The sequence below is a fragment of the Chlamydotis macqueenii genome, chromosome 2 (genome assembly GCF_036417535.1).
Source record: "Chlamydotis macqueenii isolate bChlMac1 chromosome 2, bChlMac1.mat, whole genome shotgun sequence".
NCBI classification, from domain to species: Eukaryota; Metazoa; Chordata; class Aves; order Otidiformes; family Otididae; genus Chlamydotis; species Chlamydotis macqueenii.
Window position 1 is genome coordinate 26,658,078 of NC_141557.1, and position 21,923 is coordinate 26,680,000.

The following is a 21,923-nucleotide window of genomic DNA, read 5'->3' on the forward strand; positions in this document are numbered from 1 at the left end:
AGATCTCATTTACCAGAACTTGGCTTTGGACATAGGTAGCAAAAGTCTAGCATTTTCCTGAAGTTGTGAGAAGTGTCTTTCTGTCACAGTGATTCATCCACAACATCAAAATCAAATCTGTGTTTCAGATGTATGCAGAAAAAGAGCTTCCCTGCCTTGGGAAATCAACGCTCCAAGAACAGAGGGACAGAGAAAGGTCCGGAGAGTAAAACATTCAGAAGGTCATCAACAGTGAGATTTTCTGCAGACATCATACGTAGGGAATGGGTAGATTGAAAGTGTGGCCTGGTGAAAGAATTCAAGGATGCTGAATAATATCAGTGGGGCTGCATGGAAGAAGCCAAACTCCAAACTCTCTGAAGAGTGATGAGCTAGTGCTTCAGAGAGGGGTTGAAAACAGGGAGGTGCAGCTGCTTGCATAGTTTTGCTTGGCATAATTTCATTGTTCACAAAAATGAGGGGAAAAGCAATATTCCAAAACTCTTCCCAGGCAGTTATTAATTATTCTTCTCCCTTGGGTTACAACACACACAAACATCCACAACCCTTTTTAGTTATGTTGGTCTGCAATTCTGTCCAGGCTTTCCGTGCGGAGCTTGTAAGGAGCTGTCCCACTCCGTGTGTGTTGAAAGTCTCTCTCCTTGGAAATGCATTTGGGCTGGTGCCTTGGAGTGACATTTGAAACCTGCCCATGCTGCTTTGCTTTTTTCCCTTTTCTTGTTGTCAGGCTCATCATGCTGAGTCATATCTGCAGCTAGATCATAATGATTATCCTGAAATGTCAGCAGCTGCTCTTTTCACCCCCATATGGTGCCAGATTTAGGATGAGGTTTCCCTAATGCATAAACAATGACTATAATTGTGGTTTTTGACAACCAAGATATCACAGAGATGTTATTCTGTTGTAAAAAAAAAAAAAAAAAAAAAAGGCATTTCCACAGTTGTAATGAAGGGGTGGGTCACGCTGACCCATATGTTTCTTTGTATTTCTCCCCAAAGAAAGTCTATGACATAAGTGAATCCCTGTCAGCATGGCTGTTGGACATCGGATGTTGTTTGACAGGGGAAACAGCTAAAAGCTTTAGCAGCTAGTATCTTCCTAACTGTGAGAGCACTATTTGCCTAATTCCAGAGATGACTGATAGACAAAAACCTGGCTTTAACTTCTGTTTATTTAGATGTAATTTCCTTGTGGTCCTCAGATAGTTCTGTCTTCTCCCTTAGTGCTGCCTAAACATACCAGCTCTCTTTAAAAGTCAACTAAAAAAGTTGAGGTATAAAGAAAAACAAAATAAAATAAAATCAAAACAAAACCAGTACTGCTGGTTATTGCTTTGGATAAGGGTGTATTTGTTTGTACGCATGTACAAGAAAACAAGCTAGGTGAAACAGAGAGAAGTAAGCTTTAAACACAGTGGCTAAAAAGAAGCTATCTAGGCATAAATGCCTAAAGGCAGAGCTTATCGGGGTACTGAACAACAAAAAAAAAAATGTGATGCTATAAGCAAAGATACTGTCTTTGGTGGTTTGATTACATCTGCAGTCAGAGAAAGGGGAGTTTGCATGTTCTTTGTAAATAGGTAGAACAGCATCCAAGAAAGGCCTGACTCCATCAATGGTTTAGCTTCCGAATCACAACAAGCTCTGATTTGTGGCTATCGGTGTCAAAGGAAGGAGTATTGTAGGTAATGAAGCAGATTAAAGGGAAGAATACAGACAAACCTACACTTTCCTGAGAAAGCTAAGGATGTTGTAATGAATTAAATCTTGTTGCAATGAATTAAATTTATTACATTGCAATGAATCAAAAGCCATATGCACAGAAATTATTGCAAATGCAAAATGCTTTAACAGTTAGCAACACTGACACTAGCTGTTTTTCACTAAAAGAAACTCTCCTGAAGCTTAAATCAGCCCTCCGGAATGAGCCTGAGAAGATACCAGTGCTTCGCAGGACAAGAGGTTCAGATTTGGTGATACCAAAGTGGGATGTGAGTTCTACAGCGATGTCTTTCTGTGACAACCAAGTCCCTCCAGGCTCAATATGTAGGTGCTTAAGCCTCATCCTCAAAGCTGGCTTACACAGCTAAGCTCTAATTAGATGCCTACGGTCCCATCCCCTCCTTCCCCTAAAAAAATCAATGAGACTAGGTTTTACGTACCCAATGGTACATAAAATGGCAGACAGGTCTACCTATTTTGCTATTTCAGCTCTGCCTGCATAAGCCTTTCTGCAGAAGCCATCAGATAATATGAAAACTAGTCGGAAAGACGAGCACAAAGACGACCTCTGCAGTAACCTACGGTGTACATGTTCTACACTTCCCATGGCATCAAGCAGTACATGTCACTCTCATGATTAGCAGTTAATTTAGATCTCTAGTGCTAAAACCATACTGCACTTCCACAGCTGTAAATGAAAAGCAAAACTGGTCTGATTGGAAGCTATCCTGATCCTCCATAAACTAGGTACAGAAGAAAATCTGTAGGATGCCAAACATCCAGTCATAGTTTGATTTTTTTGAGCAGCTTTACTTTCCCTGTGTAGCTGTTCTCTGGGCATCTTGTTTCATCCACTTAGATTAGATTCATCTCCTTACATTGAGCTATCTAAGAATTTGACATATAGGACAACTCGGTTGTCTGTGCTTCTTTTAGAGTTATGGCAGTAGATGTTCACTTCCAGAAACATATCACCATACTCTAATGAAGAAATCTAAGTTAGATATCTCTGAAAAATAGTACAGTCTGTCTTTCTCCATCGACTGAAGTGAGAGAGTCTAGACAAGTAGTCAGTCTAAACACCCTACTTTGGAACAGCAGAAGCAAAGTGACATAAACACTAGTTCTTGCATACTGGGACACGGTGCATCGTCAAATCTTTCTCAAGGGCATTTGTGGTTACTCATGTAACCTTTCTTGTGTGTGTCAGAAATAACACTGTCAAATGGAGCAAGCTTATGAGACTAGAAGATCTGAGAAGAACTGTCAGAAAAGAGGGCCATTGGGCAGGCTGCTTGGATGTCTCGCCTGATGAAAAACCTCACATGGCTTCTTCCCATGAAGGAGTATTACTTGTCATTCAGTATTCCTTCCTCATAAAAGTTGTGTGTGGTGGGAAAAAAAAAAAAAAAGAGCATTTGTGTTGTCTCAAAAAGGTGTGGCTTGTTTAGAAGGTGAGATTTGAGCACCATGGTTATCTGAATGAGAAGCAGTAAGAAAAGAGAGCGTTTTGATCTGCCTGCCACTCTGTAAGGGGTAATAGGAGGTTGTTTTATTGTTCCTCCAGTATAATCTCCAAGGATTATTTGTAATGAGGTAGAATCTAGGGTAAAAAGCTCCTGCTATAATACTTTGCCTTCAGATATCTTAAGAGGTAATCTGCGGTGGGTATGCTTGCTGTAAATCAGAGGCTATGTCTTTGCATTTGTAAGTCACTATTATTATGTTAAAGGGTGTATGCTTACATAGTTCAGGTATGGCATTTGGAAAGAAGTAATTTCACCTCAGAGTGGAAGTTTCCCTGAGGCACAAACCTTCAACAGTGAAATTTTGTATGTGTACTTTGACAAACGCATGCCCAGTGGGCATGTGCCAAATTATGCCTTTGAAGCCATGAAATCCTGGCTGTGGGAACCTAGAACCTTGAAGAGTTTCTCAAGGGAGAGGAAGCAGAGCCAGCTGGAGTCATTTTCTATAGACAGAAATTTAATTGCTAGCTAGTAGCTACTACATCAGAAGAGAAATAATTTCAGAGACCTGGAACATGCTGGTGTGAAGCTCTTGTTAGAGGAGTTGGGTAGCAGCCTGACTGTGACCCATCCAGATCCCTCTCTTTGTACATTCTTTTTAACTCCAATATTTACTGTCACGGTAAAATGTGGTCATAATTATAACAACCAACACATAGTTGCCATTACTCAGCACCTAAGAACAAACTGTAAATACTCTGCTTTTGAGTGCAAACCAGCTGAGCAAAGAACAGTTCCTCTGGAGCTAACACATAGCAACTCAGCAGACTTACAGACATGAAACTAAATCTATGTTGTAGAATTGATGTACAGCCTCTTCTGCAAGAAGTCATTTATTTTCAAAGCCCAGCAGTGGCTGGGATCTATATTCATCATTTTCTGAGACATAATCTTGCAGCCTCTGCTCCTCTTTGTCGTAGCAGATACTCGTCTTCTCCTCCATGAGCCCTTTTTTGCCTTCAACCTTCTCCAGTGCTCTCAAGTAGGTCTTACATCATCCTTAACTCACACAGACAAACACACGTTATTTTGTCTGTCCACCAAAAGTGACAGAAAACTGGACCAAAGCATTGCCCTAACAGTAGGAAGTGTGTGTGTGTAGTGTGTGTGTGAAGTAATAACTCACGTTACTGTACTATTAAGATAGTTTCCCTACCAAAGTCTTTATAAAGTTCAGACAATAACAAAAAGTCCTACTGAGGGAAATTACCTACTGAAAGGGGGCTCAGGATAGACCTTTATCTCTACTCTGAGGTCAGAGCTAATTGACAGACAACAAAGCTTACGAACCCAGAAGCTGATCGCTGCCTTGTGCTTTTCTCCACTGACAAATGAGCACACCTCTCCCTCTATTACTCCTGTGATTTATTTTTACTTGTACACAGAACTCCGATAAGATCAGTCTATCATTATGTTGGACTCTGACCAACATGGAATGAGAGCATCTGCACCATACAGCTTACAATTTGGACAGAGAAGGGAGAAGAGGGAGGTATGGGTTCCTCCCTTTTTACATGGGGAACAAATGCTCTGATCCACAGAGATATTTAGGTGCTTTGCTGATTTGGATCTAACAGATCAGACTCATAACCTCATTAAAATATCTTCAAGCACCAGCTGATCTGCTGTCTCCATGCACATTCTCTTCCTGCTCAGTAAGGCGAAGGAACTGGACCTGTTTCACTACAGGATAAATCAGCACTTCCATTGCATGTCCAACACTGCTACCAAAAACCTATTCCTGCAGAGTGACCTGCACTGGGGAACTGGTGAAGATTAAAAACAATCCAGCAAAAAAAAAGAAAAACAAAAAAAAACCCACCCTCCCATATTTTAAACCAGAGCAGTTGCCATCTCAGGGATACAATCTCATGGCAGCAGAGTTGGTTGCACTGGCTTAATTTGCTGGTATAACTACACTTTGGATCACAACAGCCTGTGTTTGCCCCGGGTAAGAGTGCACACAAGGACAGTTACTGCTGTTCAACTGAGACACAATAGCTTGTTAAATTGTCATAAACTGATCATAAGTCTGAGTCCCAAATGGCTTACCCGAGGTCACCCAGCAGTTTTGAGACACACCCAGAGACTGAACATCATCTCCGGAGTCCAGCCTGATGTCAAATACAATGGCACTTTTCCTCTCTAATTGTGACCAATTGTCACTGTCTTCTGGTGGGTGTAACCAGGAGAAAATGGACATGGGAATGAACTGGGACTGTCCAGTGAGCCCTTCCAGTGTCAGCTGAAGCATACTGGCAAGGCTTCATCAGGAAAACTCCATGGTTCCACCAGGTCCTGTCTCTCCAAAGACAACAAACGTTTTGATATTGTTGAGTAACTCAGAGAAAAGTTCTTGTGATACACGTAGGTGTTGCTGCCAGACAACAGATTTCAGGGAGAGTGGGCACCAGCTGCACAAATAAAAAGCATTTTTGACCCTAGAGAAGCTTGTTCAATTCAATGCCTTCCTTTCCTGAGCATCAGAGTGGTGGAGTGCTACGGTTAGTGCTACACAGTGCAGAGTTCATTAGTGTTACATTGACCTGAAAAGCAACTAACATGGGAGATGTAAAAATGAAATAGTGGGGCAGAGGGATGCAGTGTTGGAGGAAAGCTGCTTTCCACAAGCCACGTAAACCCTAATTAATAGACAAATGGCTCTGTTCTTTGCCTGCATTTAACTCCCCACCTCTCGCTTCTCTTCCCTTTAACCATGCTCCTTTTCCCCCTCCAGTCTGCAGTAGCACACACAGGGCCTGACGAGAGCCCACACAAATCAATGGCAACATTCTCATTGACTTCCACAGGCTTTGTAACAAGCAAAGAGAGAAGAGAATAGGTGATTATTTTTCCTTTCCAAATGACGAGCCACCCCTCCCAGTAAAACAATCCATACAGTAGTCATAAGTGCTTTATATTGTGCAGCGCATGGGCATAATTACTCCAACCCTCTTAACAGCTAGCAGCAGTTGGTCCCACTAATGCTTGGAAAATTATTTTATATAGACTTCATATCTACAAAATAGGATTTTTTTAGATTGTAATACCTAGGGTCAGATCTTAGCAGTTGTTACCAGCATATTTGCACTGACTTCAAAAAGGATAGTAAATTCGCACATATAGAAGAACTGGCCCAAACCGGCACTTGGTGCAGAGTCAAAATTATTTTGATGTCCATGAGCAGTTCCCTCAAAGCCATAAATGTAGGGTCAACCCTGCTGTTGCCCTTCAGCCAATTATCTAGGTATGATCTTGATTAATGACTCACCTGGCTCTTCTTTGAATTCAAGCAGACTATGATTCTGTGTCTCCACAACATCTCCCTACTCTACAACAGAGCACAGAAAGATTCCTCCACCTTTTCCTCTTGATTCATTGATGCAAGGACTTTACTGGGAAGAGTGAAAATCCCAGGTGTATTTAAAAAGCTATTTTTATTTTCCCTCATCGCTGCCTGCAAGTTTGTCTGCTTAACAAAGGGCTAGGATACTGGGGGAAAAAAAAAAAAGCTGTCACCAATTTAGTGTACTAGCATGCTCTGGACATCTAAACATCCTTGTTCTGAAAAGCTGCACACTTTTTTGGCAACGCTTGGACAAAAATCATCCAACTGTATTGAAATTTAGGTCATATGCAAATACTTTCATTCAAAATGGTGTATGGAATACTATCTTTCTAATCTTTCCACTAAAATATGATTTGTGGGTGTTCTTCAGAACGTCTGCCTGATTAAACACCCTTGAAAAAAACACATGCATGGGATTGTAATAAAGAAAAATAAAAAGGTTTCTTTTAATCAGTAATTAAGTAGCAATTAAGCATAATTATTACAATTTGTATCTAATTTATAATATCTGTAGAATGAACAGATGTAATTTATCCTCCAACAGTCAACAGTGTTTGGCTTAAGCCAAGCCACCTTACACCTTCCTTCACATTTACAGAGCAAAGGACACTGTGGATGGTGAGCGGATGTGCCTTTGCCAAGGGGTGGGAACATTCGGCTGTGAGGTAAGAACTGCTCAGTCATCTGGAAGCATGTGAAAATACCTGTACAGACAACATAAAGTCTTCCTGCTGTCTTCAGCAGAGGAATCTTCCCTTTAAGTCAAGCAACAAAAATCTTCAGGTTTTTAACCTCAAGTATGAGGAGCTCTCACTTTTGGGTAGCTGGTACAGTAACTCTGTTCCATCTTGCAATCGACCTTTGCAAAATGTACCCATATGCTGTTCTCTACAAAATATGATTAAAGTTGGTCGAGTCATTTTCATGCCCCCGTTGGGGGCAGTTCTTCATTAACAGGCTAGGAAAAAATACTTAGTTTACTGAATTACTGAGCAACTCACAGAGAAAAAAAGGTTTTAATTACAAACTCTAGGTTAATTTCCTTTAACTCCACTGTTTTTAAATACTTAAGGAGCACAGGCATGATCTTGCACTGTCTGGAGGCAGCCAATCTGACTATTTTCTGCCACAGATGCTTTCAAATAACACTGCTAGGAAATTCCCTCTGTTGTCTGACCTTGTTTAAGGTCCATCTGAGCCACACATGACTTGATTGTAAAAAATTAGTCTGATACAGCTGATTACCAGAGAACTGTGTTTGGAAAGTTAGGTGATGGATGGCTATAAAAGCACCTCAGCAAGTTCTCTGGAACCACTCAATATAAAACAGATACATTTACAGACCAGAAGCTCTACCATTTCTGTAGCAATGGCAAATTCATACAACAGGCCTCTTGCAAAGGTGGCCTTATGAATCCGGTTCAAGGGGAAGTAAGAACTGTACATCTGATGGATCCAGAAAGTCCTTCAAGCTCACAAGGCTGAATGCACACACCCTGCCCTTACCCTGATGCCATATCAGTCTAAGAGCTGATCCCCCCAAGCATTCCTGCTGCTTGGGGAAGAAGATGCCCAAAAAGGAACTCCAAACCTGCCCAGAAGGAGCTGCAATAAACCAGTGTACTAGTAGTAGATCTGACCAGCCTGAATCTAGAATTGCTTGGGACTTGAAAAGGCAAAAGAACCTGTTGAGATATTAAAATCTAGCTTGTTCAAGCCAGCTTTACTTTGGAGAACCAAACAGGTTTGCAGTTTTCTCAGCGACAGAAGCCTCACATACTTTGTGGGATCTGTTAAGTAAAGATTTTGTGGCTTTCTTACCCCTTGCAGGAACAATGTAAGCCTGTTAAAAAAGATCATTATACAGCAAAAACCTTACAGCTTTAAATGGAACTCGATGGTTTCCTAATGGAATGTACCATTAAAACCTAGCCATTTGAAGGCGGTAATGAGGAGACAGATGCATATTCAAATGTTTATCTCTTTAATTTTCCAACACCTAATCTCTTAAATGAGCCTAATCAGAAATGAGGCATTCTAATTCTCTTGTGGGGAAGAGAAGGCGCCAGAGATCAAGTGATAACCAGGCTGTGTCTCAAGCAATTCTCTTGAGTCTTTTGCTGTGTTTGAACCCAAATTGGAGAGGAGAGAATTTTTAGGTAACTGTGTCTGCCAGAATTCAAACAGCAGACATACTTCTGCTCTCGAGGCACAAATCCAAACTATGGACAACCTCAGTTTAAAAAAAAAACTTTATAAAAAAGTCAAGCTTGCTTATTTTGCTTTGGTTTACATAAAGATCTTTCTCACACGCATATACCTCGAAGCTAAAAGAGCAGTAAGGTTGTGAAGTTAGTCACTCAAAAAGTAGAAAGTGCCAGACATGAGGTTACATATGCATCCAAATTCAGTTCCTTATGTGAGCTCGTGATTAGACATGCTTTAATTATGTGGCCACATACACTTTTTCTACACGACAAAGATAGTGTGAGCTTGACTTACTGGAGGAGCAAACAGTAGTATCATGTGCTGTGCTGGACAGTCCTCGCGAAAGACAGAATTACCAGGTCTGCACAGCAAGAAATGGGTCGAACAACCCAGCTCTGCCCTGGACAGTGGAGGCAGAAGGCTGTGAAATGCCCTGCTGCCATGTCACCAGGCTCTTTCCCCCTGCATTGCCAGTAACCTCCTGCACAGGAGGAGAAAGGGAGAAAGGGAGGTAGCGGGCTAGGACCGCAGCAGCGTGGCATGCCATCAAGGGAAATGCTGAGAAAAAGGGGCAGATTGCAGCCAAGGCTGCTCCCTAGCCTACGACCCATTTTGTTTTCTGTGGCAATCTGGTTCACATTACAAGTACAGTACTGACAAAGTTGGGGTGGGTTGGTTTTTTGTTGTTTTTTTTTTTTTTTGGTTGTTCTGGCATTTGCTGGCAGTTCCATGGCTTTTGTCACCTCTTCTCTAAATATTTCTTTGTTCAGCCTTGTGCCTTTGAAACTTTATACCCAGGTCTAGTGATCTTTGCTTTTCTAGCCCTCTGAACAAAGTAGTCACTATCTTGTAAGCGTGGACTCATCTAGGCTTGAAGAGGCTTGCTTAAACAAATGACCCACAAATAATTGTTAGGGCTCAAATCATCTGCTGTCTGAAAATATGCTAGCACCTTCGGAACTGCAGCGAGTATTACAGATATTTGGGCTGACTTCTGCAATCACTTCAATGTGCTGGCATTGGCTTCCTTGAGCCCAAGTCAAAGCCACCGCATGAAGGATGGTAGGGGGTGGGAAGGCCAGACGGAGGCTCTCATCTCCCAGATAATAGCAGGAGACTGGGCTGGAGTGGCTTTAATCTCGCCTCCTGAATCATAATTTATCCCTTTCTATTGCCAGTGAGGCACCTGGCAAGGGAAACCCGGATTCCTCCGAGGGAGCTCCCCTGTAAAGCGTTCATTTCCCTACCGGGGCCTGCCCGGCCGGGGCGACCCGGCTCCTGCTGGCATCGCCCATCAGGCATCAAAGCCGGACTCGTGTTACTCCCCGCTCGGGGGGCCCACGGCCGGCAGGCGGCCTGCAGAGACCTGACGAGGCTTCAGTTAAAGGCAGCCAACGGCTGCGGGCGGGATGGCCGGGCCGGGCCGGGCCGGGCCCCGCGGGGCCCCCTGGGGCAGAGCTAGGCCCGGCCGCAGGAGGCCCAGCGCGGCCGCGCTGAGTCGGGGCGGCGCAGCAGGGCCGCCGCTGCGGGCGGGGGAGGCGGCGCTTTCCCGGCGCGGCGGGTCTTCGCCGCCCGCCCGGCGCCAGGCCCGCGGGGCCCGGGAAGTTCCCCCAGGTGCGCCGCTCCCGCCCGCTCCCCGGCAGCCTGGCGGCGAGGCGAGCGGGCCGGCTCTGTGCCGCCGCCCGGGGCCCGCCAGAGCCTGTCAGCTCCCGGAGCGCGGCGGAGGAAGCGGGGACGGGAGGCCGCAGACTCCCCCGGAGCCGCCGGGATCCCCTCGCCTCTTCCGTCCTAGGGTGCAGCCCCTCCCGGCCCCCCGAGCTTCGGCCGGGAGCGGAGCAGCGGCTGCCGGCCGTCCCGCAGCCCCGTGCAGGCCACGGTGCCACTCGCCGCCCCCGCGGCAGAGAGGGCGCAGGGCTGCGGGCCCGGAGCCGGCTGGCGGGGCCGCCTCCTCGGCGGGTGGAGGAGCCGGGCATGGCTGGGCCCCCGAGCCCCGCGTCCAGCCTAAGCTAATAGCGGCGGTGATGAGGTTTTATCATTATTTGCGGGGTGATCTTTTCGGCTGAAGGGAGATTTAAAAATCAATAGTGAAGTCGCATGCCTAACTGCCTGGGCGCTTAGGGAAAAGCTGTTGGCCAAGGCCAATAAATCAATCTTCCTTTTTCTTTTTCTGTCCTGTTTGTACCTTTTCCGCCTCCAGAATTTTCTTCCTTGCGGAAGGGAACCACATCTAACAAGGTGCCGCTTTGAAATGCATCGCGCTTGAAGCCAACGTGCTAATTATAGATTAATAAGCGGTAAAACTCGGTTGAAATTACATAGTGAAAAACACCCGAGCTGATAAAATTTAGAACGTCATCAAATACATTACGGTCGCTTAAAATCCTGTGTTTAAGAGGACGCTGTCTAATCTTCTAAACTCCGTGACTCGCTGGCACCAGCTTTTGCTCAGAGAAGCGAAGTCAGAATTCATGTGAAGTTACCTTGTGGTCACCGGGCTCTCAGAGTTTTTACAGCCCCGGTCGAGGTATGTCCGAATTTCCGGGCTGACCCAGCAGCAGCCCACAGACGGAATACGCAAATGAAACGGCTTTAAAGGTTGAAAATTAAAAGCTTTAACAGGCTTGACACGTTTCATTTATTTGGATTTGAACGGAGGGGCTGAGCTGAGCCTTGAATCACCAGCGAAGGAAGAGCATAATTACTTGTCATTATATTCATTATGATTTATAAATAATGTTTCTGGCTTTATTTTATCCAATGCTTAATTGTAAAATAATTATTAAAAATTAGCCCTTGGGCTACGTGCTGGATTATAGCCAGATGCGTTATTACTTCTCGGGACTCCGGAAATATCTATAATGGACCGGGAGGGAAAATGAAGATTTCCCACTCAGTGAGTTATGAAGGAAGGGCCGTGCTACGGCGGGCGCCTTTTAGATTTTAATTGTTCCGAAGCGACGAGGTATTTCATCCCAACGTGGGGAGAAATCACCACTTGCTGAGAGGCGGCGGTGGGTGTCTCTGGTATCCTCCCCGCCTCGCCCACGGAGGGACGCGCAGCACGGCGTTTCTGGGGCTGTCTGTGCGCACAAGCACGCCTGAGGAAATCGGAGGTTGGCTGCACACACACGTAAATTTCTCTAATATGTTTATATGTTCAGTGGCTGGAGCAACAGCAAAATAAGCCTTCCCTGATTTAGAGCACTTCCCAGGTACTGCAAACATTGATGAACCAAAATCCTTCTGTAGAAAATGAATAGTTCCCCCACGCATAAACACATAGACGCCCCCCCCAAAAAAAAAAAAAAAAAAAAAGAGAAAGGAAGAAAAAGAGAGAGAGAAAGAGAGGAAAGGGGAACTCGATTTATTCTCATTTGTTTATCTCTAGATTTTTTCCCCCTTTCTGCAAATTCATTTGAATAGCTTTCAAGCTGCAAAATGGAAATGTGGCTCCTGCCCTCTATTTCAGCAGCAGCGTCCTGGCAACAGAGCAATTTTCTATCATCAAGGATAAATGGCATCGAACAGAACATTCTGATAAAAAAAAAAAATCTTTAGCCCAAGAAGCCCATGATTGCTGCCCTTCCTGTCTGTCATCCCTTTACAAAATCCTCTCCTCCAAACCTGAGCTGCATGCTGTCAGAGCTAATAATGTCTTCTAAAGAAAAGGGGAAGAAACAGCATTCATGCACAATGTTCCCATTTATTACAGAGTGCTTATTTAAAAATTGCAAATATCTTTGTTTGGCTCGCTGCAAATTAAAACCAAGATGTAGGAAGTTACACGATGCAACAATTATTCGTGTCACAGCAGAGCATCAAACCCTCGTATCTGGCTTTTCTATTGGTTAGCATGTGTGTGTGTGTGCGTGCGTTGTGTGTATGTGTGTAACGCAGGGAATATCCCTTGTTGTGAAAATAAAAACCACTTCAGGTAAGTCTGTGTTTTGTTGTTTTAAAGCAAGAAGGGGGGGAGGGAAAAAAAAAAAAAAGTTATTACCGATGTGCAGCAGGAAGAGGCTGTGCCTGTGCTGTCTGTGCGGTTCCGCAGGGGGCTGAGCCCCAAGGCCCATAGGAAGCCTGGCAGGGGAGCCGGCTCTGGGAACAGGGCCCTTCGCTGGGCGGACGAGGGTCTCTCGGTCCCCCCGGGCCGGAACGGCCACTGGGCCCCCGCGCCTCGCCCCGGCCGCACCCCGCGACCGCGCTGCCAGCACCGGTGCGTAAGGAATGAGGCTGCGGACCGAGCCCGGCCAAGCGGATCTCCAGCCCTCAGAGATTTTTTGGGGGGAAGGGGGCGTCGCACTGTGGGGAGTGGCGGGGAGAATCCTCCGCCTGCCGTGCTCAGGGGCAGCGCCACCCCGCACCCTCTGAACGACCCCTCGGGCGGGACGACCCCGTGGGCTGCTTCGCCACGCTGGGGCTTTTCTCAGCGCCCGGGGCCGGAGGGCAGCGGCGGGCGGGCTGCAGGCCGAGCACCCGCACGGGCGCGGGGGTCTCCGGGGCGCTTGGCCCCCACCCGCCGCAACCGCTCCTCGCGCGCGGCCCTTAGGGCGGTTGAGGCCCGCCAGTGCGCGCATGCCCCGCGCCGCGGTCACGTGGCGGGCGGTCGGCGGTAACGGCGGTGAGGGGAGGCCGCTCGGGCCCGCACCGCGCTGCGGGACGCGGGCAGCGCCAGCCGGGGGAGGCTTGGCCGCGCTGCCTGGAGCGGAGGGAGGGGACCCGGCCCCGAGGCCCCTGCTGGCAGCGGCGGGCGAGTTTCCCCTCCGGGAGCCCTGGGCGTCACCTTCGGAGGGCGGCTGTGGGCTCCCCGGGGCCTCCGTTGCGACTGCCCCTGCCCTCGACGGGCGCGCAGGGACGCGGGCACGGGGACGCCGCTCCCGCAGCCGCGGGTCTGCTGCCCTCGGGGAAGGGTCCTCGGGCACTGGCGGTGGTCTGCTCGCCGGGCATGGCCAAGCAGCCCTCCCGCAACAAACAAACCAAAACCTCCCGAATCACCCATTTAAAAAGCCAGGGTCGGGTCGCATGACCGGGGCCTGGTTTTCCGCCTTTCCTCTTCCTCTTCCTCACACATGGGCTGCACCAGCAGCGGCTCTGGCTTTGCACGGTGGAGGAGGCAGCACGACCAGTCCCGACCCAGTTTAGTGACAACCTTGGAAGTTTAGATCAGCGTCCCGTAAACTTGTCTGAAACTTATTTGATCCACAGGCCACCTGACGACAAAAATTATTAAATCTGAAGACACCAACCGTGAATCTTTTTCCTCAGATTTTCTGTACGTGCTTATAAAACCAGGCAAACCCTTTAAACTATATGTTGAATGTGGCAAAGTCCTAGAAAGACTTTTTTGCCCTGTTCTAGCCGAGGGCTGCAGGCGGACCATTTGATTTATTTCCATTTTTCAAAGGAATGGAGAAAGTCGTCCGATTAGCAGTGGTATTATTATGATCTCCATTCTTAAACCTTGAAAGACCCTTGTAAACAATCGCCTTCTTCTCCCAGCCCGATTCCCACCGCTGCTGAGTAACGACTGGAAGATTAATGAGGCTTTTTTTTTAGCAACACCTGTCTTTTTAAGCTGTCGACACAACCAATTAATACTTTTAATTACCACTACAGGGAAACTAACCAGAACCTTTCTGATTTGATTTGGCCGCTGAATTTTACCCCCTCTGAAACGAAGTAGCCCCGACGCGAAGCAGGGCGGCCGGGAAGGGGGGGAATTTGTTTTCGGTTTATTTCCCTTCGCTTTTCCCCGCGCCTTTTGAAATGTTTTGCCATCTTTTTCGGGAAGAAGCAAATAAAAGCGCTTGCAGACAAGGACCCCGGAGCTCACAGATCCCCGAAAACCAGCCGCTCCGGGGGTCCCGGGGACGGCGAGGGAAAGAGCTGGAGGGTGCTAGCAGCCGCTTGCACAAAAGTTACCACGGCGCGGGGGAGGGGTTTGGGGGGAGGACGGGACCCGATTGGCACCCAGTTCCGAGCAGTTTTTACGAATTATTTCAACGCAAGAGCCGGGAAGGGCCAGGGGCAGGCGGGGAGCTGCGGGCCGGGCGGGAGCCGCTCACCTCGGGGCTGGGCCGCTCGCTGCCCGCACCCCCATTTCCCCGAGGGTCCCTGATCTGCGTTTGAACGATCAAAGAGTCGAGCAGGAGACGGGGCAAAAACTCGAAGAGAAAGTGCATTTTCCGTTCAAGCGGCGTGAGTGCGACCGAAAGTCCACGGACACCCGTGAGCGGTGCCAGCGGGGCGCCGTCCCTTCCTTACCCCAAAATCCCCTTTTAGCCGCAGGGTGTGAGCGTCTGCACTCAGGGGCTAGGAAACGAATGGGGCTGCCGAGGGACCCCCGGCCGTCTCCTGGGGGAGAGTTGCAAAGGACGTGGTCTCACCTGCCCCCCACGCGCGTGTTGCCAAAAGCGCCGCGAAGTGGGCAGCAGCGAGTGGAAGACGGAGCCGGGACACCCGGCTCGGGGTGCTGAATCCCAGCCCAGCCTGGGTGGGCTTCTCCCTCTTTCTCCCCAGCCCCTGTGTGCGCGGCTGGGGGGTCCCCACGACGGCGAGCCGGGGAGCGGCGAGCGGCCGTCTGTGGGTCGAAAAGACGCCCCTCCGCCCGGCAAAGCCCCCCCGCACCGCTCCCCCTCTGCTCTCCTTTGTGTTACCGGCCGTGCCGCCCAGGCCTCGCGGAGTTACGCCGTAAAGGCGATGTCCCACATTAAAACAATCAGAATTCGCGGACGGATCCTGAATATGAATGAGGTATGTGGTCGTACGGCTGCTTTTAAGTTGTACTTCTCCGAATATGGCTTTAATTAAATGTCTTCCGGCTCTAAAAGATTACACGTTGTGCGAAATATATCCTAGCATGAAATTTACTTCCACGATACGAAATTAGGTTACTTATAAATGTCTTCATTTAAAAAAGAAAATCGCTGCTCTTCGTTCTGGTTTCTGTTTTATTGAACAGGGAGCTCCGACGAGGAAAGAGGATTGGGATCATATATTTATAGAGGCACGTGTAACAAAACCTGCCAGGAGCGGAGGGGGTGAGGGCTGCTTGCTGAAATGCAGACAATTCACAAAGCAGGCAAGTTAATCCAGATCTGATTTGTTTCAGATCCGGCTGTCAGAACCCCGGGACACCTCCCGCTCCTTCACGCTGCGGATACCCAACCTGCTCTGACCGCATCCCCACCCCCCGCCCTCCTCTTCCTCCCGCGTTTATTCAGTGCGAAGGATGCTCAGGGAGGGGAGGGAGAGGGCAAACAAGTGGAGAAAGGTGACGAGCTCCACTCGCGAAAAATAAAAATAATTCTTGGCGGGGCAGAGGTGGAGGAAAGCGTCGTGGTGATACTGGGACCAGTTAATCGGGCGAAGCAGATTCACTGCGCCGGTGAAACCGCGCTCGGTGTCAGGAGCTTTCCCGCTCCGGACGGCTGTTGCGGGTGGAATTGGAGTTGCTGGAGGCGATGCTCTGCCTGTCTGTTGCTTTTTATTCCCCCTAGATACGGGACCTTCGCCTAGCTGAGTTTCTATAAAGAGATCAGATAATGGATCCCTCCGGATTATCTTTCTAAATTAACTTTTAGATTTGTTTTTATAGTCCGTTGAGACCCTGACAAAAGAGGCTGTAGCTAGATACAGATACGAGATAAACAGACAAAGCCATCTCATTACGCGGGAATGAGTGAAGAACTCTCCTTGCAATCTACTCTAGATAACGGGGCTGCCCGAAGAAAGAAGTAAAGCCGAGATATTTACTTTTTTTTTTTTCCTATTAAATAAACCTCAATAACTGCATTGACTTTGCGCAGTGTTTACTACATTTCCATTCAACGCTCGGGTAAATGCATCCCTAAAGGTAGAGTAAATAATTGCACTGATCTCAACAAGGGAAATGTGTAGGCATTTGAAGTGTACTAAAAATAAACGACGGCGAAACAGATGGAAGAGAGAGGACATCGCGCTCGTTTGCCGCAATTAGAGCCTCTGCTTTCTCTCGCCGGGATCCGAGCGCAGCTGGGGTGACACCATCCCCGCGGTGTCACCGGGACGGGACCCGAGTGGCCGTGGGGAGCCGCGGCTGGACCCGGCGCGGCTCTCGGCTGGAGCAGAAACCGGTCGCTGCCGCAGGAGAAACGGCAGCGACTCTGCCGGCTGGGAAAGAGCCTCGGGTTTCCCTTCACCGCTGAGCCCTTCCAAGACGGGCACTTAAGAGCGGTGGTCTGGGTTTCTGCTTTGTTGTTTTTTTTCTTTTTTTTTTTTTAACTGGATGGCGTCTTCTTCATCTGCCAGAATATTTTTTTTAATTGTTGTTGTTTTTTCTTTCATTTGAAAATAAAACAAAACAACAGAAGTCCTCGCTAAGCCCAACATCTCTGTTTCAGCGGCACCCGCGCAGGCGGGGAGGCCGGCCAGGCGACAGCCCGGCAGCGGAGTGGGGGGGCTCTGCAAACCTGCGGCTGCATTCGGGGAGACTCCCGCCGACCCACGGAGGGGACGGTCCCCACGACAGGCTCCCAGCGGAGGGGCGAAGGAAGGCAGAGACCCTCACTCGGACTTTTTTCGGGGGTCCCGCATGCAGGGGCCGGGCCCGGGACAGACCCGTCCCCGGGGTTTGGGGTTGGGCGCTGCAGATGCGCACCTGACCACCCCCCCACCCCCACCCCCCCCCGACTCTGCGGGGCTCCCGGCCCCCAGCCGCGCAGCCTCTCTCCTGAAGCCTTAACGCCGTTTTAAAGCAGATATCCAACCCACACACCCCCCTCCACGTCCTTCGGGGAAAACAACTAACGACAAAACACCGACCAAACAAAAAGCCCCAACCCCCGACCCTCTGCCGAGCCACGCACTGAAAGGATCCGGCTGTAAGGTTTTAATTACAGCCGAGGCTTCGCTACAAATCTGTACAAGAGACAGTGGCTCTGGATCTCTCCCCTTCTGCCTCCCATTATTTTGACCCAGGCTACAGCACAGTGTATGATCCAGCTGCCAGGCTGGGCCGGGGTTTACCCCCCTCCCCGCACCCCCCTCCCGCAGCCCCCCGCCTCCCCGCCACTTCCTTCTCCACTCGCGGTACGGAAAAACCATCGACGCCCGCCTGTCTGTCACAATGTCAGCGGCTGGAAATCCAGAGAAGCCTCCACTCCCCTCTCGCTCCCGCACTGGCAGTGCTCAAATTCCCCCAGTCTGGCCTTAAAATAGCTCGGGGAGGTGACCTCCTTGTGCGGGAGCCTCTGCTCATGGCTCAGCTGCCGCAGGACAGGCTGGCGGGGAGAAGAGGGGCTGTGGGGTTTGGGGTAAAAAAGGCTCAAGAGACTAGGGGAAAAAAAAAAAAAGCCAAGCTACAAGGCGAGATATTTTTTGGCAGACACAAATAACGTGGGCAGAGCTGGGCTGCCAGGGCAGGACGGCGGCTGCCGGGCCGAACCGGGCCAGGCCGAGCCGAGCCGTGCCGAGCCGAGCCGTGCCGAGCCGAGCCGGATCTAGCCGGGCACGGTCGAACCGGTCCGGGTCGAGCCGGACCTAGCCGGGCCGAGCCGGGCATGGCCGATCTGGGAGTAGCCGAGCCGGTCTGGGCAGAGCCGGGCCAAGCCAGGCGTGCTGGGCCGTGCCGCCGCCTTGTACACCCGCATCCTGCCGCCGCGGACACCCACGGAGCCCCACGGCCGCACGGGGCGGGGGTGCAAGTGCGGCGGCCGCCGGAGCCGCGCCGCAGCCGGGGAGAACCCCTTGCCGCTGCGGGGGAGCCTCTCCGCAAAACCGCGTCTGGAGCGGATGGCCGCCAGCCGGGGTGTTCTTCGGTTTTCCACGTCTCTCGCGGTTTTCCCCACACCGCTCTGCCGCAGACCCCCACTCTCTCCCGAGCGCCTTTCTATCACTTTGTGCTTTCGGTTTTGTCGCTAAAAAAAAAAAAAACCAGGCTCACGCACCAACCTTTGCCCCTTCCCAGCATTTCTCTGCCCCTTTTAAAAATCCTGTTGCAAGATGCGCTTCGTGCGCGCACATGGGCTTCCCGCGGAGACACATACGCACTAACATCACTCCAGAAATAAGCTTCTCTCGGAGTTTTCCCAACCACCCTGCTCGGGGTGGGATAGAAAACACTATCCCGGACCCTGGTGCGAATTGGGGAGGGGGGCCATACGCTGCCCAGAGAGCAGCCTGCGTGCTCCTCCTGTGGGCAGGAGCCCCACAACCAGCGCATCCCGGGGGAGCCCGGCCTGATGGAGGCCACCAGCTACCCTCTCCCGCAACAAACCATCTGAACAACCCGAAAGAGAGTCTCTGCTGGTAGACCCCACCCGTGGAAACACCGGAGCGGGACTTCTCGGGAAGGAGGGAGATGAGGAGCGGAACAGGAATGTTTATTTCCCCCTGTTGTTGTTGAACGCCTGGATGAATGAACGGATGAATGGAACAGAGGGTGCTCGGAGGCATATAGGAAGCCTCTGGCCGCTTATATCAACTTCCTATTATGCCCTAAAAATAGAACCCCGTTTCCTGTTGTTCGTCGGCTTCTTCTAACTGTTGTGTCTGCTGTGTGACATCTCTCGGCTTGTGAATTGGACTTCAAACCACACGCGCACGCTTGGGTCTTTCACAAGTACTGTCTGCAAACATCCCTGAGGCGGCGGGGTTCACCGTGACACTGGGGGGGACCGGCCGCGCGAAATCACCCAGTCCTGGGGCAAAGGGAGCCCGGTGCGCGGTGCCACCCTCGCCGCCGGTCTCTGCGGCAGCGGACCGGGGGAAAGGGGGAGAGGGGTCGTCAGCCAGCCTGGGGGAAGAGAGGGACCGGCCCAAATCCTCCTCGGGGTGCAAAGGCCTTCCTGCCCTCCAGGAGGGCGAGTGTGTCTTGCGGAGAGCAGCCCCAGGGAAGATCAAACCGGGGATGCGCGGGCAGGGCGCGGAGCAACGCACAGCGCTCATCCCTACGGCCCTCGAATTAGGGCTGCAGCTCCCCCCGCCCCCAACTCCAGGAGCTCGGGTTTGGCGGCGGGAGGAGGGGGCCCACGGGAGATGAGTATCGGCTGCCTTCCCACGGGGTGCCGGCGGAGGGGGGATACCCTCCCCCCGCTAGGGCTGTCCCCAGCCGCCCCCCAACTGGCACCTTGCGCCGTCCGGCCCGGCTCTTGTCCCGCCCGACCCCGCGCAGCTCCCCGGGAGCTCGGTCGAGGCCAGGCAGCTCCCCTCGTGGGCTGCCGCTCCCTACTCGTGCCTGCTGCCTGCTCGCTTTTGGAGGCACTTCAGTGCGATGGGACTAAAAGGAGGTGCGGGGTGTCCCCCCTCCCCTTTTTAGGAGTCACCCTGGAAATGAGCCCCCCACTGCTCCGGTGCCTCCAGGTGTGATTTCCTCAGAAGGCGGCCAGTAACGGGGAGCTCGGCTGCGCCCAAGTCGGTACCGGGGAGGGCCGGTGCCCGGTAGTGCGGGTTCCCGGCGGGCAGGGGCCTCCCGCCCCACCCCTTCCTACACCTGCTGCCTCTACCAGGACACGGCTCCGGCCCTTATTGCCCGCCCCCCCCAGCCCCCTTTACCCTTCTTTACCGTTACCCTTGATGCGGATAACGGGAAGGGGGCAGGGTGGCGGGGCAACCGGGTGGGCAGGCGGCGGAGCCGCACCGAGCCGTGTCGTACCGTGCCATGCCATGTCGTGCCGATCCGTGCCACGCAGCCCGACCGCCCCCCCCCACCCCCGCCGTGCGCCGGCCACGCCACGCTCCCCCTCCCCGCAGGCGCAGATCCTTCGTGCCAGATGCAAAAGGGGGATGGGGCGGGGGGGGAGAAAAAGAAAATAAAACAATAAATATTGACAAGCAGCGTGACTCCTTGCAGCCGAGTCATTAACATCGACCAATCACCGGCAGCTCCATACCGAGACATTTGCCTAATTAAATTGGGGAAAATCATGGGTGTGAAGCCAGATAGAGCCGGTTATCCCGGGGCTTCCTGAGCAGGGCCGGCTGCCCAGCGCTTCCCTCCCGCAGCCCCCGGCCCGCTGCCGGCGTCCCGCTGGCCCCGCCGCGGTCCATCCGGGGGCTGAGCGGGGGATGCGGCTTCGACCCCGCTCGCCGAGGGGAGCAGCTCCTCCACACTCTCCCTACCTCTCCTCCTTCTCCTTTTTCTTTCACCTTGCCCGACTCAGACGCCCAATTCCCTTCACCAAGGCGACACCCGAACGTTTCAAACTGGTCTCCTCTCCTGCCCAGCTTTCCCCTATTCCCCGGTTAGCATCCGCTATGCGGTAGGAATTATTTCCACATCAGCAAGCAACGTGTGGCAAACGCTCCCCAGCCCATTTTCTGACACCTTTTGTTATTCGCGCTCTTGCTGCTGGAGAAAATGCTAGTATGTGCACCTGCGAGGAAAAAAAAAAAAAAACACAAAAACACACACACAAAAAAACACGCCTTCGTGATGTTAACAGCGAGCTGGAGGGTATAAAACCATAAAACTGCCAAATGTACCTGTTCCTATTGAGTGCATTACCTACACCTATGAATAAGGAGTCCCAGTAGGAATTCTTGCCCTTCTCTTCCCCTCTCGCTATATTTTTATTCATTGTAGATTTGTAAACGCCTGGATCGGGTTACCCTTCCGCGTGTTAAAGTGGAACTCTTGTTAAAAGCAGGAGAACAAGGCAGGACACTTAGAACTGCATTCAGAGTCACTGAACCGGCTCCAAGGGCTCAAGAAGGGAAACAACGATGAGAGGGTGGGTAAGGGGGCACAAAACTTCCCAGTCGCCCAGAAAAAAAGGATGCCCCTCCTCAAAAAAAAAAAACAAAACAACAAAACACAACAACAACAACAAAACCCAAACAAACAAGAAAAAAACCCCTGAAATGAGCCAGCTGAACCATAAGTGCCGAAAGACTGCGGGTTATGCCCGGCCACCGCGCCAGCATCGCACCACATCCCCCTTGCACCCCGCATCCCCCCGGCCGGTGCAGTTTGCAAAGAGGGGGCTCGCACCCCCGCCCCCCACGGCCGGCTTCCCAGAGTTAATGACCGGGCGGTGCAGAAAGAAAACCTCAAAATAAACGAAGAAAGGGAAAGGTGAAAACAAAACAAAAAAAAATCCCAGAAAGAAAAATAAAATCCCTCTAGATATTTCCAA